This window comes from Macaca thibetana, chromosome 3, assembly GCF_024542745.1.
Source record: "Macaca thibetana thibetana isolate TM-01 chromosome 3, ASM2454274v1, whole genome shotgun sequence".
Lineage (NCBI taxonomy): Eukaryota > Metazoa > Chordata > Mammalia > Primates > Cercopithecidae > Macaca > Macaca thibetana.
In genome coordinates, this window is record NC_065580.1 from 88,469,141 (window position 1) to 88,488,147 (window position 19,007).

Below are 19,007 nucleotides of genomic sequence, written 5' to 3' on the forward strand. Positions count from 1 at the left end.
CAGTATGGCCATTCCTCAAGGATCTAGAACTAGAAGTACCATATGACCCAGCCATCCCATTACTGGGTATATACCCAAAGGATTATAAATCATGCTGCTATAAAGACACAGGCACACGTATGTTTATTGCAGCACTATTCACAATAGCAAAGACTTGGAATCAACCCAAATGTCCATCAGTGACAGACTGGATTAAGAAAATGTGGCACATATACACCATGGAATACTATGCAGCCATCAAAAAGGATGACTTTGTGTCCTTTGTAGGGACATGGATGCAGCTGGAAACCATCATTCTTAGCAAACTATCACAAGAACAGAAAACCAAACACCGCATGTTCTCACTCATAGGTGGGAAGTGAACAATGAGATCACTTGGACTTGGGAAGGGGGACATCACACACCAGGGCCTATCATGGGGAGGGGGGAGGGGGGAGGGATAGCATTGGGAGTTATACCTGATGTAAATGACGAGTTGATGGGTGCTGACGAGTTGATGGGTGCAGCACACCAACATGGCACAAGTATACATATGTAACAAACCTGCACGTTATGCACATGTACCTAGAACTTAAAGTATAATAATAATAAAAAATAAATTAAAAAAAATAATAAAATAAATAAATAAATAAATATTAAAAAAAAAAGAAAATGTGGCAGATATACACCATGGAATACTATGCAGCCATAAAAAGGATGAGTTCATGTCCTTTGTAGGGACATGGATGCAGCTAGAAACCATCATTCTCAGCAAACTATCGCAAGACCAGAAAACCAAACACTGCATGTTCTCACTCATAGGTGGGAAATGAACAATGAGAACACGTGGACACAGGAAGGGGAACATCATACACCAGTGAAGTTCACCTGGTATATTTAAATACATTATATGGCTTAGGGCTGCCAAATAGATAGGGCTAAGTAAGTGGGGGGAGCGGGGAGAAATAGCATTAGGAGATATACCTAATGTAAATGACAAGTTAATGGGTGCAGCACACTAACATGGCACATATATACATATGTAACAAACCTGCCGTGGTGCACATGTACCCTAGAACTTAAAGTATAATAAAATATTAATTAATTTTAAAAAGTCACAGTAAGAAAAAAATGCTAATAAATGCTTTTATTTAAATATTAATCAGCTTAATATGCCTCCCAAGAAAGTAGTCAGAAAACTACCTGCAATAAGTGAATATAATAAATTCCTGGTCTGAAAATCAATTTATCCATGTATCTTCTAAATAAATAACAGAAAAAATTTGAGTTTCAAAGTGTGTCTACTTATTAGCATGCTTAGATAATCTACCTGTATTGGTCTGAACTCAAGGACACAAAAAGACATAAAAAATGACCTCAACTTCCACGATTCTGAAAATTAAGAAATGGCAATGCAAAAAATTACATATGCATCCTGACCATAGAAAGGACGTAGAAATAATTTATCTTGTGATATTTTCTACCCATCAAGGCACACTGACATTTATCTCACTTGATCCTCAAAAGATATTTATGATAGGAAAGGCAGCATAATACAGTACTTAAGGGTCAGAAATCACGGATTCCAGATTGCCACTAACTTTCTGTATAACCTTTGCAAAATCACTAACCCTCTCTTTGATCCAGAATACCCATCAGCACCATGAAGTGGCTGAGTTGTGATATCATCTCTCAAGTCTAGTAGCAGACTGGTTCAGTAACTCTTCACAATCACACAACTAATTCAGTGCTTAATTTCGGCCTAGGTTATCAGTGCTTAATTCAGCTAATTCAGGTGTAGATTATCCTGGTTCATGCGGAGAGTGGGGGTTAAGTGGAAAATGCTGTTTTAGATCAGCTCTTTTATACTAGCTATCTTAGAACAGGCTGTCAGAACTACCATAGAAAGGAACTTAGACTGTGAGATGAATCTCACTAGAATGGGTCAACCACTCTCCGACTTATATTTAAATACATTATACAGCTTAGGGCTGCCAAACAGACTGGGCTAAGAATCTTACAGTTGATACTACTTCAGTGCCAACTTGAGTCATAATAATTATATATATAGTTCCACAATAAAAATAAGTAGCCATAATAAGAGTGGTCTTACAACAAGTACAGACTGTTTTCCTCCCACCTTATTCTATCTACAATAACTTGAACATTCTTCTCCAGGTAATTTCAATAGAACACGCTCCTGATGTGGAACCTTGTCCCATTTAACATCAAATAATAATGTAACCAAGGCCAAGTACACAGAAGCTGCTCATTAAGTATGAAAATTACTAACTAGACAAGTGAAATGAGGGAAGGAACAGAAAAAGGAGAGAAAAGGGGAGACCAAGGGAAGGGGGAAAGGACAGTGAAAAGGCAAAGGACCTTAAAGTGTTCCTCCTCAGTCTCACCTGATGGCTTCAGATACAACGCTGTATACTCCTATGATTAGTTTATAGTGGAGCAACATATGCATGGCTATACGATTAAGAAAAAAATTGCTTTAAATATAAAACTAAGTAATGAGCCTTAATATTCTATTTTATGTGTGGGTATGCGTACATTTAACATAAAAACTACTGTCCTCCAACCCAATTATTTTGGAGGCTTCACATTGATTCTATTGTTACTAGGTGGGTATGTGTTAGGCCTTAATGATACAAAGATGAATGAGGCAGTTTCTGCCACTAATATGCTCAGAAGCTAAAAAGGTAAAATATACATGTAATGATAACATAAGTGTAGTAAATGCCACAATAAAGAGATTCACAAAGTGTTTGGGGAATACAGAAAACATAATGCCTTTAGAGCTTAAATATTTTTGGAACTCCTTTTAAATTGTCTTCAAAAGGCAGTTTTGCAGGTGAACAATAAAAATCAATCTCTTTTATTTATGATTACCCAATTCTTTCCACCAAAATGGTACTACCCTAAACCAGTTACTAACTTTATATGCTAAAGTTTTGGTAATTTCCAAAAACAAAAACTTGAAGTGAACAAATATTCACAAATGTTGAGGCTGCTCAACAGTGTACCAACAGGGAAAGTACTCTTTAAAACTCTTGATTCAAAAGGAGAACATAAAATAACATTTGTTTAGTGAACCTAAGCCCAATGCTCAAGGCTATTTACACTTTTACAGATTTTGTTTGTTTAAAAAGATGGAGTCTCTCACTCTCTTTCAGACTGGAATGCAGTGGTGCCATCACAGCTTAATGCAGCCTCCAACTCCTAGACTCATAGGATCCTCCCACTTCAGCCTCCTGAGTAGCTGGGACTACCAGCATGTACCACTTTACCTTGCCCTGGCATGTCTAATTATATATAAATATTTCATTTATAAATGATAATAAAGAATATGATTCTTATTCTACATATACTAATTTGTGCAGGATAAATGCACTATTTAAGAGTTTCCAAAAAGTAATTTTAAAACCACATATAATCACAAGTACAAGATGATTTTACAAAAGAGGGAGAATGACAGCCAGATGGCACTAGCCATGAATTATAATAAGCTGATACATGGTTAGACTTATCAGTGCCCAAAAGAACAAATGAAAGAGAAAAAAATGTAAAAGTCACAATTCATTCGACATTTAATAAAACATAGAAAAAACTATTTCCACATGACATTAAAATTAACTGCTTAGATTCATCTCATAGCTTTTATCATCCCTAACATTAGTATAAGGAAATAATAGATCAACAACTCTGATACAGAAAACCTTAAGGGAAACTATAAACATATATAAAATAAGAACCACACAATTTTAAAAAATCATTTGATCAAAATTTTAGTTGACATGGTAAATTCACATGTACTTTATTTAGTTCCAACTATACTCCCACCTCAAAGAAAAAAAAAATCACACCTCCTTTACTCAGGAGGCCTACTCCATAACTTCCTCCCATAATCTGATATGGCTAAAAGGTGGTTAGATCAAGAATCAATGATCAAATTATAATATCTTGTGACACATTTTTTAATTATAATTTTTTAACTGTGAGATCTAATTGTTATACAAGTAGAATTTATTTCCAGGGAAATCTGTTCCTAAAAGTGAACACACACACTCAAGGAATTATGACTCTTTCTTTCCACAGCGTCAACCAATAGAAGAGCCAAAGGTCAGTTCCAACAATCTCCTTGATTTTTCTATAGAATAAATAGGAGACTTCCTGTAAAAATTATTTAAACTGATTCAACAAAAATAAATAAATAAATATAAGAGAGCCAGCCCTAACATCCTGTGAGTTCATCTGGTATATCAGCTGTTCAGATTTTGAAAGCCACAGGCTGACAGAAACATTTCCATTCATATTGGTTATGTTCTTGGGGCAAAACACTAAGTATTTTTTGTATTGTGTTTATAATTTTGTACTAAAATATGCCGGACAAAATAATAGAAAAAATCCTCCCTAACAACCATTCCAGTTTCAAGTCCCAGAAACAACAAGACCTCAGCAAATAAGGAGCCAAAAGTGGCAATGATTGATTCACTGCCAGTGCAGTCACTACAGATGGGTCTCAACCCATCTGACTTATATCCTCTATTACTCACTCAATCTCTAAATCTTCTAAGCCCAGGGATTCAGTCTGTCTCCTTTTCCACTATAATTTTCTGTAGCTTCCAGTCAAGTTTTTTCTCTCATCCTAGTATGCAACAGAAACAAGTACATTTCAATACCTCAGAAGGTGATACTAGTTGCTCTTTGTTACAAAGAATATAAGGATTAAGAAAGGTATCAGAAACTGACAATGTTTTATCCGACCAACACAGCATTTTTTAAAATTCTGAGTAAGCATTTAAAAGTCTGTAAAAATCAGGATTTCTGGCTTTTCTTGAAAAACGAAAATACATGGAATCAGGAATCAGTGAAATTGTACACCTGCAAGGCAATAACTAGATAAACCTGAGTTGGCAGCAACATATCCCCTGAAAATGAGCCATGAATGTTTTAGTACTGCCACAGCCCCACACTTGCTATAAGGTTTATCTGATGCTAAGTCCAAGACATGATATAGCAACATAATTTTATTGCTTTTTTGATTAAAGTTGGGAAAGCATACAGGAAATAAAAGGGACCAAGAAAAATTACTACTACTTTGCAAGTATGCCCTTGATTACCTTTAAGTAGAAGAAAGCTTGCAATTCCTAGGGTTCTGTTTTTACCTTCTTATAGTCTTACTAGATATGCAATCCTTGAGTTTTCTAGTCCACTACTTATAACTACCCATATGTACTTGACTTCCAAAACTGCCTCCAGCTCAGAAATATCTCCTGAGTTTCAGAAACTTATATTCAACTACATACTGAACACTTCTACCTCAATTTGTCATAAAGATCATAAACTTATCATGTCCAAAATTAAATTCTCTGAAGATCCCAAATGTTTCCTGTATTCCTTTACTTTTTTAAAAGGAGGCATCAATACCTACCCAATTACTGAGAAGAGAAATTCTAGAGTTGCCTTGGATTACCCTCTTGGAATTTTTCAGCCAATTAAGCTATCAGGGCCTGACTGCCCATTTTATATCTTAAGTATCTTTTGAAACCCTCCCTCCCTCACAGTCAAAGCTTGACAGAAAACCTTCATTTTAGCTGCATGACTATATCATTCCTGCTTCTCCCTGTACTCCATCCTCCTTGCTGCCAAAAGGACCTTTGAAAAAGATTCTAAAATACCTGGCTTCTCCATGAGCATGACTTGCTCTCTTGCTTCTGTTCTCTAGGATGGATTACTTTTACTCCCTAGCAAAAAATTCTAGCAAGTTCCCCTCAAGAACCAGCTGAAATTGTTATCTTCTATGAAGCAAACCTTCCCTCATAAACATTTCACGCTCTTACCAAATATGTTTTTCCTTGTATTCTCTGCTTCCACTGCAAAATTTACAATTCTACAGTAGTTATTCGTGCATATTTACCTCTTCTAAACTAGAAGCTTCTTTCATTCATTCACTAAACATTCACTGAAGTCTATCATGTGCCTAGGATAATACGGTTCTGCAATTTCAAAGGTAATTAAAGCATAGGTGTAGTAAGAAAGAACCAAACAGAACTTCTGGAATTGAAAAATTTCAAAATACAGTTGGAAGCCTTAGGAATAGACTAGACCAAGCAGAAGAAAGAGTTTCAAAGTTCAAAGACCTATCCTTCAAATCCACCCAGACAAAAGACAAAAGAATTTAAGAAAACAGGGGGAAAAAAAAGCCTTCGAGAAATATAGGATTATGTAATGCAACCAAACCTATGGCTTACTGGCATTCTTGAAAAAGATGAAAGTAAGCAACTTGGAAAACACATTTGAGAAAATAATTCAGGAAAATTTCCCCAATCTGTCTACAGAGGTCAACATACAAATACAAAAAAATCCAGAGAAATCCTGCAAGACACTATACAAGATGATAATCTGCAAGACACACAGTAATCAGACTATCCAAAAATGAAAAAATCTTAAAGGCAGCTAGAGAAAAGAGACATATTACCTATAAAGGCAAACCCATCAGACTAATAGCAAACTTCTCAGCACAAATTTTACAAGTCAGAAGAGACTGGGGGCCTATTTTAAGCATTCTTAAAGAAAATGTCATATCCCACCAAATTAAGCTTCTAAGTGAACGAGAAATAAAGTCTTTCCCAGACAGTCACTAAAGAAATTTGCCACCATGAGACTGGCCCTACAGGAGAAGCTTAAGGGGGTTCTAAACATGAAAGCAAAATAACAATACTTGCTGCCACAACTAACAATCAAGATTACAAAGCCAACTAGCTAACAACACTAGGCAGGAACAAAACCTCACATATCAGTATTACCCTTGAATGTAAATGGAATAAACACTCCACTTAAAAGACACAGAGTGCCAACTGGGTAAACACAGACCCATTCTCTTACTACCTTTAAGAGACTCATCTCACATGTAATGACACCCATAGGCTCACAGTAAATGGTTAAAGAAAGTCTATCACACAAATGGAAAACAAAAAAGAGCAGGGATTGCTATTTGATTGTATCAAATAAAACAAACTTTAAACCAAAACACTAAAAAAGGACAAAGAAGAGCATTATATGATGACTAAAGGTTCACAAACAGGAAGATGTAACTGTCCTAAATATACACACACCCAACACTGGAGCACCCACATTTGTAAAATTACTACTATTAGGACAAGCTGCTCCAGGACCCCCACCCCTCTATGCAGTTAACCCTTACCCTGAATACTCTGCAACTGCATTCCTGAACCCTTATCTTAAAGGCCCCACAGCAAGGTCAACAGACTTGTGAGCAAAACCCTGATTACAGCCCCCTAGGCAGCACTGGGGAGGTCACGAGAAACATGGATAAACCTAAGTTACACCCTCTTGTAAATTCCTATATTGTAAGCCCATCAGGAGATGATATGTGATAAAGTTAACCGACAAACCACCCCAGGATCTCTCTCCCCCATACAAACCCCTCATTTTGTAAGCTCAGGGCTGCCTCCTCTGACTATGGTGGAGCAGCCCGACAGGGTAAGGAACTTACTCACCTGACCTTGGAGGTGTCTCTCTCCGCCTTCCTCTCTCTCTTTCTTTTTTTTTCTCTCTCTCTCATCCTTTCTTTCAGCTAACCTTACAACTACTACACCTAAAACAAGACTTAGTCACACAATAGGGACTTCAACATCCAACTGACAACATAAGATAGATCAACAAGGCAGAAAACTAACCAAAAAATCCTTAAGTTAATTTGACACTTGACCAATTGGACCTGAGAGACATCTACAGGTCACTTAACCCAATGACTGCAGAGTATACATTCTTCTTATCTGCACACAGAACATACTCTAAGACTGTACACATTGCTCTGTCACAAAGCAAGTCTCAACAAATTCAAAACAACTGAAATCATACCAAGTATCTTCTCAGACTACTGTGGAATAAAAATAGAAATTAATACCAAGATGATTCTCAAAACCACAAAAAATACATGGAAACTAAACATCCTGCTCCTGAATGACTTTTGGGTAAACAAGGAAATTATGACAGAGAACAAAATCATTTGTTAAAAAGTGAAAACAGAGCAAAACCTCTGGGTTGCGACAAACACAGTGTTAAGAGGAAAGTTTACAGCACTAAATGTCAAGGAGCTAGAGAGACGTCCAATTAACAACCTCATCTCGCACCTAAGAGAACTAGAAAAACAAAAACAAACCCCAAAAGCTAGCAAAAGAATAAGCTCATAAGCTAGTAGAAGAAAGCAAATAACCAAAATCACAGCAAAACTCAAATGAAATTGAAAGCCAAAAAGCATACAAAGGATCGACAAAATGAAAACTTGGTTATTTGAAAGGATAAATAAGACTGACAGACCATTAGCTAGCTAAGCAAAAAAAAGAAAGATTCACAAATAACCACAATCAGACATGACAAAGGTGACATTACAAGCAACCCAAGAGAAATACAAAAGATCCTCAGACTACTATAAACATCTGTATGCAAACAAACAAGAAAATCTAGAGGAAATGGATATATTCCCGGAAATTCACAAACTCCCAAAATTCAACTAGGAAAAAATGGAAACCCTGAACAGACCAATAACAAAGTTCCAAAATTGAATCAGTAATAAAAGAAGAATGTATCAACCAAAAAAACACCCTGGACCAGATGGATTCACAGCCAAATTCTACCAGATATACAAAGAATGGTACCAATCCTACTGAAACTATTCTCAAAAAATCTAGGAGGGGGGATTCCTCCCTAACTCATTCTACAAAACCAGAATCATCCTGATACCAATTTCTGGCAAAGCCACAATAAAAAAGGAAAATTATAGGCCAATATCCCTTATGAACACAGATGCAAAAATCCTCAACAAAATACTAGCAAACTGAAGCCAACAACATATGAAAAAGAAAATTCACCTCCAACAAGTGGGCTTTATTCTTGGCATGCAAGGATGGTTCAACATATGCAAATCAATAAATGTGATTCACCATATAAACAGCATTAAAAACAAAAACCATATATGATTACCTCAATAGATTCAGAAAAAGCATTCAGTAAAATCCAACATTCCTTCAAGATAAAAACCCTCACAAACTAGGCATCGAAGGATCATACCTTAAAATAATAAGAGCCATCTATGATACACTCACAGTCAACATCATACTAAATGGGCAAAAGCTGGAAGCATTCCCCCTAAGAACTAAGAACTGGAGCAAAACAAGGATGTCCACTCTTGCCACTCCTATTTAACATAGTACTAGAAGTCTTAGAGCAATCAGGCAAGGAAAACAAATAAAAAGCATTCAAACAGAAAAAGAAGTCAAATTATTTCCCTTCACTGACAATATGATTTTATACCTAGAAAACTCTAAAGATTCTGCCAAAAGACTCCCTAGACCTGATAAACAACTTCAGCAAAGTTTCAGGATACAAAAATCAATGTACAAAAATCAATATTATTTCTATAGACCAATAAGGGAACAGTCAGGCCAAAAACCAAATCAAGAACCCAATCCCATTTGCAATAGCAATAAAAAGAATAAAATACCTAGGAATACAACTAATCAATGAAGTGAAAGATCTCTACAAAGAGAACTATAAAACACAGCAGAAATAAGTTAGAGAAGACAAAAACAGGAAAAAAAAATCCATGGTCATGGAATAGAATAATCAATACTGTTAAAATGTCCATACTGCCCAAAGCAATCTACAGATTCAGTGCAATTCCTATCAAAGTATTAACATCATTTTTCACAGAGTTAGAAGAAAACTATTCTAAAATTCATATGAACTAAAAAAGAGCCTGAATAGCCAAAGCAATCCTAAGCAAAAGAAAACAGGCATCACATTACCTGACTTAAAACTATACAAGGCTACAATAATCAAAACACCATGGTACTGGTATAAAAACAGACACACAGACCAATAGAACAGAATACAGAACCCAGAAATAAAGCCATACACCTACAACCAACTGATCTTCAACAAGGTCGACAAAAATAAACAACGGGGAAAGGACCATTCAATAAACAGTGCTGGGAAAACTGGCTAACCACATACAAAAGAATGAAACTGGACTACCTCTCACCATGTATAAAAACTAACTCAAAATGAATTAAAGACCTAAAACTGTAAAAATCCTAGAAGAAAACCTACGAAATACGCTTCTGAACACTGGCTTAGGCAAAGAATTTGTAAGTCCTCAAAAGCAAATGCAACAATACCAAAAATTGACAACTGAGACATAATTAAACTAAAGACCTTCTGCACAGCAAAAGAAACTATCAACAGAGTAAACAGACAACCTACTGAATGGGAGAAAACATTTGCAAACTATAAATCTGACAAAGGAATAATATCCAGAATCTGTAAGGAACTTAAGATGAATCGACAAGAAAAAAAAATTTTTAAATGGGCAAAGGATATGAACAGCCACTTCTCAAAAGACATACAAGCGGCCAACATACTTTTTAAAATGCTCATGACTAATCATTAGAGAAAAGCAAATAAAAACCAAAATGAGGTATCATCTCATGCCAGTCAAAATGACTATTATTAAAAAGTCAAAAAATTACAGATGTTATTATAAAGAAAAGGAAATGTTAATACACTGTTGGAAGGAATGTAAATTAGTTCAGTCCCTGTAGAAAGCAGTTTAGAGATTTCTTAAAGAACTAAAATTGGAATTACCATTAGACCCCACAATCCCATTACTGGGTATTTACCCAAAAGAAAATGAATCTACCAAAAGGTAATCTGCACTCATATGTTTATCACAGTACTATTCACAATAGCAAGGACATGGAATTAACCTAGGTACCCATCAACGGTGGACTGGATAAAGAAAATGTGGTACATATATTACGCAGCCACAAAAGAGAATAAAATCATGTCCTTTGCAGCAACATGGATACAGGTGGAAGCCATTATCCTAAGCAAAATTAACACAAAAACAGAAAACTAAATACCATATTCTCACTTAAAAGTAGGAGCAAAACACTGGGTACACAGACACGAAGATGGGACCAAAAGACACTGGCCACTGCAAAGAGAGGAAGAATGGAGGGGGCCAAGGGTTGAAAAACTACTTATTTAGTACTATGTTCACTATTTGATTGATGGAGTCAATGGAAGTCCAAACCTCAGCAATGCGCAATATACCCATGTAACAAACCTGCATATTTATCCCCTGAACTTAAAATAATTTGAAAAACAAAAATAGTTGGTCCATACACATATAAAAATCAGAAGAGCCATAAATAATAACCTAACTAGTGTTCTCACCACCCTTTTATAAGGTGACAGACTACAGCAAAGTCAAGTAAGAAAAGCCAAAATTCTCCTCAGAAAGCAGCTTCGAATACATTCCAACATAACTAATGTTGACCTGAGTTACCAGAATTTCATACCATACAGTTCAGTAGAAATAACTGTGGTTAGAAATTCTCAGCCAAATGATGTCACCTACCATAGCCAAAGAAAAATCTTAATAGCATTCCTACAAATAGTCTGAAACTGTATCTATAAAACAAAACTTAGAAATGTACCCCCAGATGACAATTGATCTAATGTGCAGAGTTGTATAACAAATACCCCTGAGTTTTAGAACAATTGATACTATTCATATCCACCTAAACATCAGATAAGTCAATGAAAGCAATTCAGAAGGAGGAAAGTGAAACAAGCATCATTTAACATAATTGCTCTTCAGTTTTCATCTTGTACATCTGAAACATCTAAAACACATCTAAAACCATGAATACAAAATATACATTACAAAAATGTATGTCACTCAGTTACTAAAAGTATCCTTTTGGGCTGCACAGGGTGGCTCACACCTGTAATCCCAGCACTTTGGGAGGCCAAGGCAGTAGGATCACTTGAGGCCAGGAGTTCAAAGCCTGCCTAGGCAAAAGTGTAAGACCCCCAACTCTAAATAAATTACTTAAATTAATGAATGAGTAAAGAATAAAATTTTAAAAAGAAAAAAAAAAAGTGTCCTTTTGATGTGGCCTAAATCCCCATGACTCAAAACAGGCTTCATCTATCTGGTGTCATAGCCTCAAAAAGTTACCTTACATTTCACAATTCAAACACAGGTGAAATAAGACAACTATATGCAAAATAGACTAATGTTTAAAAGTATAAAAGCTTTAATCATGATGTATATTTCGCTTAGTAAAAGCACATGGGTTTTAATTACTAGTTAACATGATATACTATAATTATGTGAAAGTCTTGTTTTCACTTAGCATACAATTTTCTTATTTCTACAACAAGCTGTTACCAAATTTACCATTTTACTACTTACCTTATTCTGACCAAAAATATATTTGAGTATTTTTGAGAATGTTTGAATGAACTCTTCATTCAAAAGCAATTTCATAGTTCTCTTGCATAACTAGAGTAGCTCTTAAAGCCTACACATACACTATACTTTTAAAAGCTTTCTTTAATTGTAAAAGAAAAATAAATTTGAAGCGATCTGTGGGTGGTGATGTCTGATGTTCTTATATTTCAAAGTTTAACAGTGAAAAATACAGAAATCAAGTTACGTGCCAAATTAATAAAATGAGTTGCAGTTAACCCATTTATTTTACAAAAACTTTGAATCAGTGCAGCAATTATAAATTTCCAGTCCCATATACAGTTTATACTTTATGTAAGAGATTTCTTTGTGAATTTCATTTTGATTCTCTATGCGTAAAAATTCTAATGCATAAATAAGAGGAGTTTGCCTACATAATATATAAGGCCCTTTTTCACTCTAAGTCTATACCATTTCTTGTATGTTGAAAAAGTGAAACCTATAAATAGTTGCTCATGAATCTAGAACTGGACAATTTAAAGTGTTCTTGAAAAATATGAAGTATAAACAAATAGTAAAAGGCTTTGCCATCATTTGGTACAGCAGAGTGTACTCAGCCAAGCAGCACAGTGGAGTGAGAAGAGCAAATCTTAAGACTTCATCAACCCTTAAGACTTCACAGCCTCCCCCTGCCACTGTTAGAACAGCCTCCAACCACTATCCAGGAGCCTGTGGGACAACAGACCCAAACTCTGGGGCTCTCCTTAGATCTTGCACAATCAATACAAACCCCTTACCAAAGAGGATACAAGGAAAGGACTTTCTATAAAATTCAATTTATCAAGATCCGGACTGACTCCTAAGAACTGTTTACCCAATTCCCAATTGCTATCCACTACAGGACTGCCGGATGCATTCTCTAGACTAATAATGAACCCACTAAGCCTTATTATCCTTGTTCATCACAGAGAGATAAATACATTCAGTTATCAATTCTCTCCTACACTCTTGACCACTGTACTGTTCTTGCTTTTTCCTCCCTTATACAATTCCCCACTGATTTCATCCCTCCTAAAGTTTCCCTCTAGGATCACTCTGTTCCAAAGTCAAAACAAACACTTCTATATCACCGACAACTTCACTATTTTTGCTTCAAGTAAAAGCTGCTTCTCCTGCAGCTCTCTCAAACAAAGGCTGCTTATTCTTTCATTAATCATGTACCCAACTTAAGGATGCAGGGTCATGATCCCAACCATAACTCCCAGCCCATTTCCTGTAAAAACCCCCGTTGTTCCTGTATAATTCCTGCTCATTAGCATTACCTGGGGGAGTAGGGGGATTTTAAAATCCCACTACCCAGCTTACGCCACATACAAATTAAATCAAAATAGTTAGGCTGTGAGCCATTCATCAGAATTTTCAAAGTTCAGGAAAGCTGAGATAAGGGCATTGTCAGTTTGTGAACTTCCCCAGATGACTGCAATATGCAGTTACTTGTGAGAACCACTGATGTATGTACTACTAATAATTTACAAACATTCCTCTCTATCAGGAATGCTGAATAACCTTCAGTTATTTTAACATACATGTGGATAATCCATCAAACATGCTACTTTTAATATCATAAGCATTTCACCTCCACCAACATTCACTACAACTTCACTTTAGACCACACACTCTCATTTACATAACTCACTTCTGTAGTCACTTTCCTATCTATATTGGACTCCATGGTTCACCATTTCAACCATTCTCTAGCAAATATCCTCACTTATCACATTATGTTGGAACTGCCTGTCTACTAATGGAGTAAATAGGTCACACAGGCAGGGAGTGCAGGGTTACAAATACTCATTTCCACTTTTGAAGGAGTCCTCTTCTAGTTTGGCTAATCAGGGAGAATACTCACAACAGGGCAGTGGAAGAGGACACTGCAGAATTTAAAGTTAGTGGGGTCTTAGTTTCTACTACAAAGCACAGCGGTTGTTAATTATTCAGCACTGCTACATGTAAACCCAAGCTCCCACTGCCCTCATGTATATACCACATATTGTAAGTCTCATGAGGGCAGAAACTGTGTATGCTTTGTTCAGTGTTGTCTGATGCCAAATATAACAACATCTGCCACAGAGTAGGCTCCCAGTAAGTATGTGTTGACTAAGTAAAACAAAAATAGAGTAGAAGTTCTGATTAATCATCTAAACTAATGTTTTCTAAATCAAGATTTTTTTTCTCCAGTGAACATCTTCACCAGTTTATTTTCCTTTCTGATCATTAATTGGCATCAGAACATATAGGTTCAGCTTGACCTTGGTTTCAGTATCCAGTCAATTTACTGGGTAACTACTATCTTCAGAGCAGAAAGAAAGGGAGAAGATTAGAATACGAAGTGTAGCAATAAACAAAAATTACTGGGGGAAAAAAAAAGATAAAGAGAAAATTATCAAGGCAGAAAAAGATAATGCAAAACACTACCTTTAAGAGCAATTTCTTAAAAGGTAATGAAAAATTATCTCATGTGTGCTTACTCAGGGAAAGGTATGAAAGTAGATATGCAGACTGTTTTAAAAATGAAAACAGTAAACAATATTTTAACTTTTTTACTTAATACACTTTCACACTGGTTTACTTTTCAAGTAGCATGTAATATTATAAACAAAAACGGCATTGCAAATAATATTTTATTTTTAGATAGCACATACCACTTTCCTACAAAGAACACACCATATGGTTAACTCATTTACATTCAGTTAACACTCATTTAAAATATTTAAGTGAAGACATTACTCCTAACAGTTATTTCTACCATGCAAAAGTCATAAGGCTGTCCCAAAACTTGTACTCCTCATGAAAAAAACATGAAATATCCTGTTTGAGAAAGCAAAACAAGAAAGTTGGTCCAAATTGTAGTAATAATCAGGAAAAATAACTTAGCATACACAGGATCTTTAAAACAGACTTGCATATAGAAAGTTTTAAAAAGAAAATGAATATGTATTTATATACTGTCAAAGTTTAATTATTTAAATGACAAATAAAACTTTTAAAACCCCTCAATGAGAAAAGATGTAACATTATGAAGGTGGTAGCAATGAGGGCAAACAGACTGCTGCCAAGTGACTCTGTAAAGATGCAGCTGACCAAAAACAGATGATCCTCAAGAATACCATGATTTGAGCTATAATTCCTAGACCTGAGTGCTACTAAAAGAACGGGTCAGCCCAGTAGGGATCTCCAAAGCTAAAACCCAGAGAGAATATGCTGGGAGAAAAAATAAGAGAAAGCACCCCAATAATCCACGAGATTATAAAGCAAGGAGAAGAAAACAGATCTCATATGCAGGGAGAACAGAGTTGCAAATACTAGTTTCTACTTTTGAGAGTCCTCTTCTAGGAGTTGTGACTAAACAGGAAGAATACTCACAACAGGGCAGTGGAAGAGGACACTGCAGAACTTAAAGTTACTGGGGTCTTAGTTTCCACTACAAAGTACAGTGGTTGTTAATTATTCAGCACTGCTACAATGTAAACCCAAGCCCCTACTGCCCTCAAATCCTCAATAAAATATTCTATAAATATATACACCATCTAGATATGATAGAATTCACGAAAAATACATTTATTCAAAACTCAATTTGGGGAAAACTATAATGGTTTAACTTCAGCTCTTCTTTTATCTATTTATCTTGTATATATGATATTTGACACCACTAATGAAGCTAACTTTTTAATGCATTATAGAATTTAAATAATTACCTTTTGACACCAAAAGCAACAAAGTAAACATAAATTGGACTATATGAAAATTAGAAAATTCTGTGCTTAAATGATACCATCAAGAAAATCAAAAGCTGTCCCACAAATGGGAGAAAATATTTGCAAATCATGTACCTGATTAATAGACTTCTACTCGGAATATACAAAGAATTCTTAAAACTGAGTAAGAAACATGAATAACCCAATTTAAAAATGGGCACAAGACTTGAATAGATTCTCCAAAGAAGATATACAAATGAAATATGAACATAAACGCATGAAAAGGTGCTCTCTAGAGGCAATAGAGAGATGCAAACAGAAACCACTATGAGATGCTATTTGCACTCACCAGGATGACTGTAATCAAGTGTTCTGGAGGATATGGAGAAAACAAAACCTTCCTACATTCCTGGCAGAAATGTAAAATAGTGCAGGCACTTTGAAAAACAGTTTGCAGTTTCTCAAAAGGTTAAAGAATTACTGTATAACCCAGCAATTCCATTCCTAGGTATAGACTCAAAAGAAATGAAAACATATTTCCACAAATGTTCACAGCAGCATTATTTGTAGTGACCAAAAAGCAGAAATAACCCATATGTCCAGCAACTGATGAAAGGATAAGCAAAATGTAGTATATCCATACAATGGAATGTTACTTAGCAATAAAAATAAATTTGAAGTCCTATTACATGATACAATGTGGATGAATCTTAAAAACATGCTAAGTGAAATAAGCCAGTCACAAAGGCCCACATATTGTACAATGCCACTCATATAACATGTTCAAAATAGGCAAAACCAGCCGGGTGCAGTAGCTCACCCCTGTAATCCCAGCACTTTGGGAGGCCAAGGCGGGCGGATCACTTGGGTCCAGCAGTTCGAGACCAGCCTGGCCAACATGGTTGAAACCCTCTCTACTAAAGATAAAAAAATTAGCTGGACATGGTGGTGTGCGCCTGGAATTCCTGCTACTCAGGAGGCTAAGGCAGGAAAATCACTTGAACCCAGGAGGCAGAGGTTTCAGTGAGCCAATATCATGCCACTGCACTGCAGCCTGAGCAAAAAAGTGAGAGTCTATCTCAAAAAAAATATGTAAAACCATAAAGATAGATTAGTGATAGCCTGCTGTGTGAAGGAGAAAGAAGTGGGGAGTAATGGCTTAAGAGGGAGGAGTTTTCAGTTTGGAGTAATGAGGTACTTCAACTTACTTTGATGACAGATGCCCAACTCTGTGAATACAGCAGAAGCCATTGATTTGAATGCTTTAATTAGGTAAATTGTATGGTATGTGAATTGTATCTTAATAAAGCTGCTTTTCAGATTACAACTAAACAACCCAGAGAAGTAAAATAAATAAGCAGAATAGGCTAAAGGACAGACATACAGATCAAGGGAACAAAACAGATTCAAGATAAAACAAGATAAAAACAATTCTAAAAATAAGTATTTTAAAATACAAGATACCACCTCTAGTGCAGTGGTTCTCAGCCAAGGGCAATTTTGCCCCCCATGAGACATTTGACAATGTATGGAGAAAGAATGTATTATCACACCTTGTTAAGGAAGGCACTATCACAGACCAGGCCAGGGATGTTGCCAAGCATCCTACAATGCACAGGATAATCTCTCACAACAATGAAGAGGACGAAGAAGGGGAAAAACAGGAGGAGGAGAAAAAAGAGGAGAAGAGGAAAAAGAGGAAAAGGAGAAAAAGAGAAGAAAGTGGAGGAGGAATAAAGGTATTCTATATTAAAGAGACAAATCAATCACATTACTCAATTAGAATCTGGTTCTAACTGGGAAAATTTGAACATACCAAGTATTAGATTATAATCGGGAATTGTTGGTAATTTTACTAGGTGTAACAATAATGTTGTGGTTATATGTATTTTTTAAATTCTTATGCCTGGGAGATTCAGGAGAGCATTTTAAAAAGTGGCATAATATCAGCAATTTACCTTAAAATAGTTGAGTATAATAACAACAAAAGTAACAGAGAAAGTTAGGGCGTGTCCATAGAGGCAAGGTAATAGAAGATAAACACGAAGAAAGTAGAGAGAAAGCAAATATGACAGTTTTAACAAATCTAGGTAATTGTATGATGGGTGCTAGTGACAGTATTTTTTTTTTTCAGGGTTTCTGTGTGTTTGAAAGTGTGCTATATAGAAAATTAATTTAAATTAGGAATACTTTTCCCCTACAAAACACATCACAAAAACACTAACAATATGTAGAAAACTGCTTGGAAATTCTGGCTTAAAAAAAGGTAAATTGTTGTGTTACCTAGGTCTGGGCTCATTTTTAGAAAGGCAAAATCTATAGAAAAAGATTAACATATTTGAAAACATAAAATTTTGTCTTAGTAACAAAACAAAATCACAAAGTATACATATACTTGTAAAAATACATGCACCATATGCAACAAAGTATTATAATCCATGAGTAAACAGATGTTTATAAATCATTAAGAAATAGACTGCTACTCCACAGCCAGCACGGTGGCTCACACCTGTAAATCCATCACTTTGGGAGGCTGAGGTGGATGGATTGCTTTGAGCTCAGGAGTTCGAGATCAGCCTGAGCAACATGAGGAAACCCCATTTCTACAAAAATATAAAAATCAGCTGGGCATGGTGGCACGTGCCTGCAGTCCCAGCTACTTGGGGGGCTGAGGCAGGAGGATCGCTTGAGCCTAGGAGGTCAAGGCTGCAGTGAGCCATGTTCGTGCTACTGTACTCTAGCATGGACGACAAAGTGAGACCCCGTCTCAAAAAAAGAAAAAGGAATAGACTACTACTCCAAAGAAAAACAGGATATGAACAGCAATTCAAAACAGGAAATATAAAAGGCTAATAAGCATATGAAAAGATTATCTACCCTACCAGCAATCAAAGAAATCCAAAATTTTAAAGCAAGAATGTAACTTTTCACCTATGTAATAAACAAAGATAAAAAGTTATAAGTCAAATTTGTTTGTT

The 19,007-nt window shown here is 35.8% G+C and overlaps 1 protein-coding gene across 3 annotated transcripts in view; it reads right to left on the bottom strand.

The window, feature by feature from the left end:
• Nucleotides 1–19,007, bottom strand: part of SNX13 (sorting nexin 13) — a 153,237-nt gene that overhangs the window by 120,638 nt on the left and 13,592 nt on the right. The window contains exon 2 of one of the 3 annotated variants that reach the window (XM_050783106.1): nt 4,542–4,633. The exons of the other annotated variants lie outside the window; for them this stretch is intronic. The gene's annotated coding sequence lies outside the window, so the exon portion shown is untranslated. The remainder of the gene's footprint in view (nt 1–4,541; nt 4,634–19,007) is intronic. 3 annotated transcript variants of the gene reach the window in all.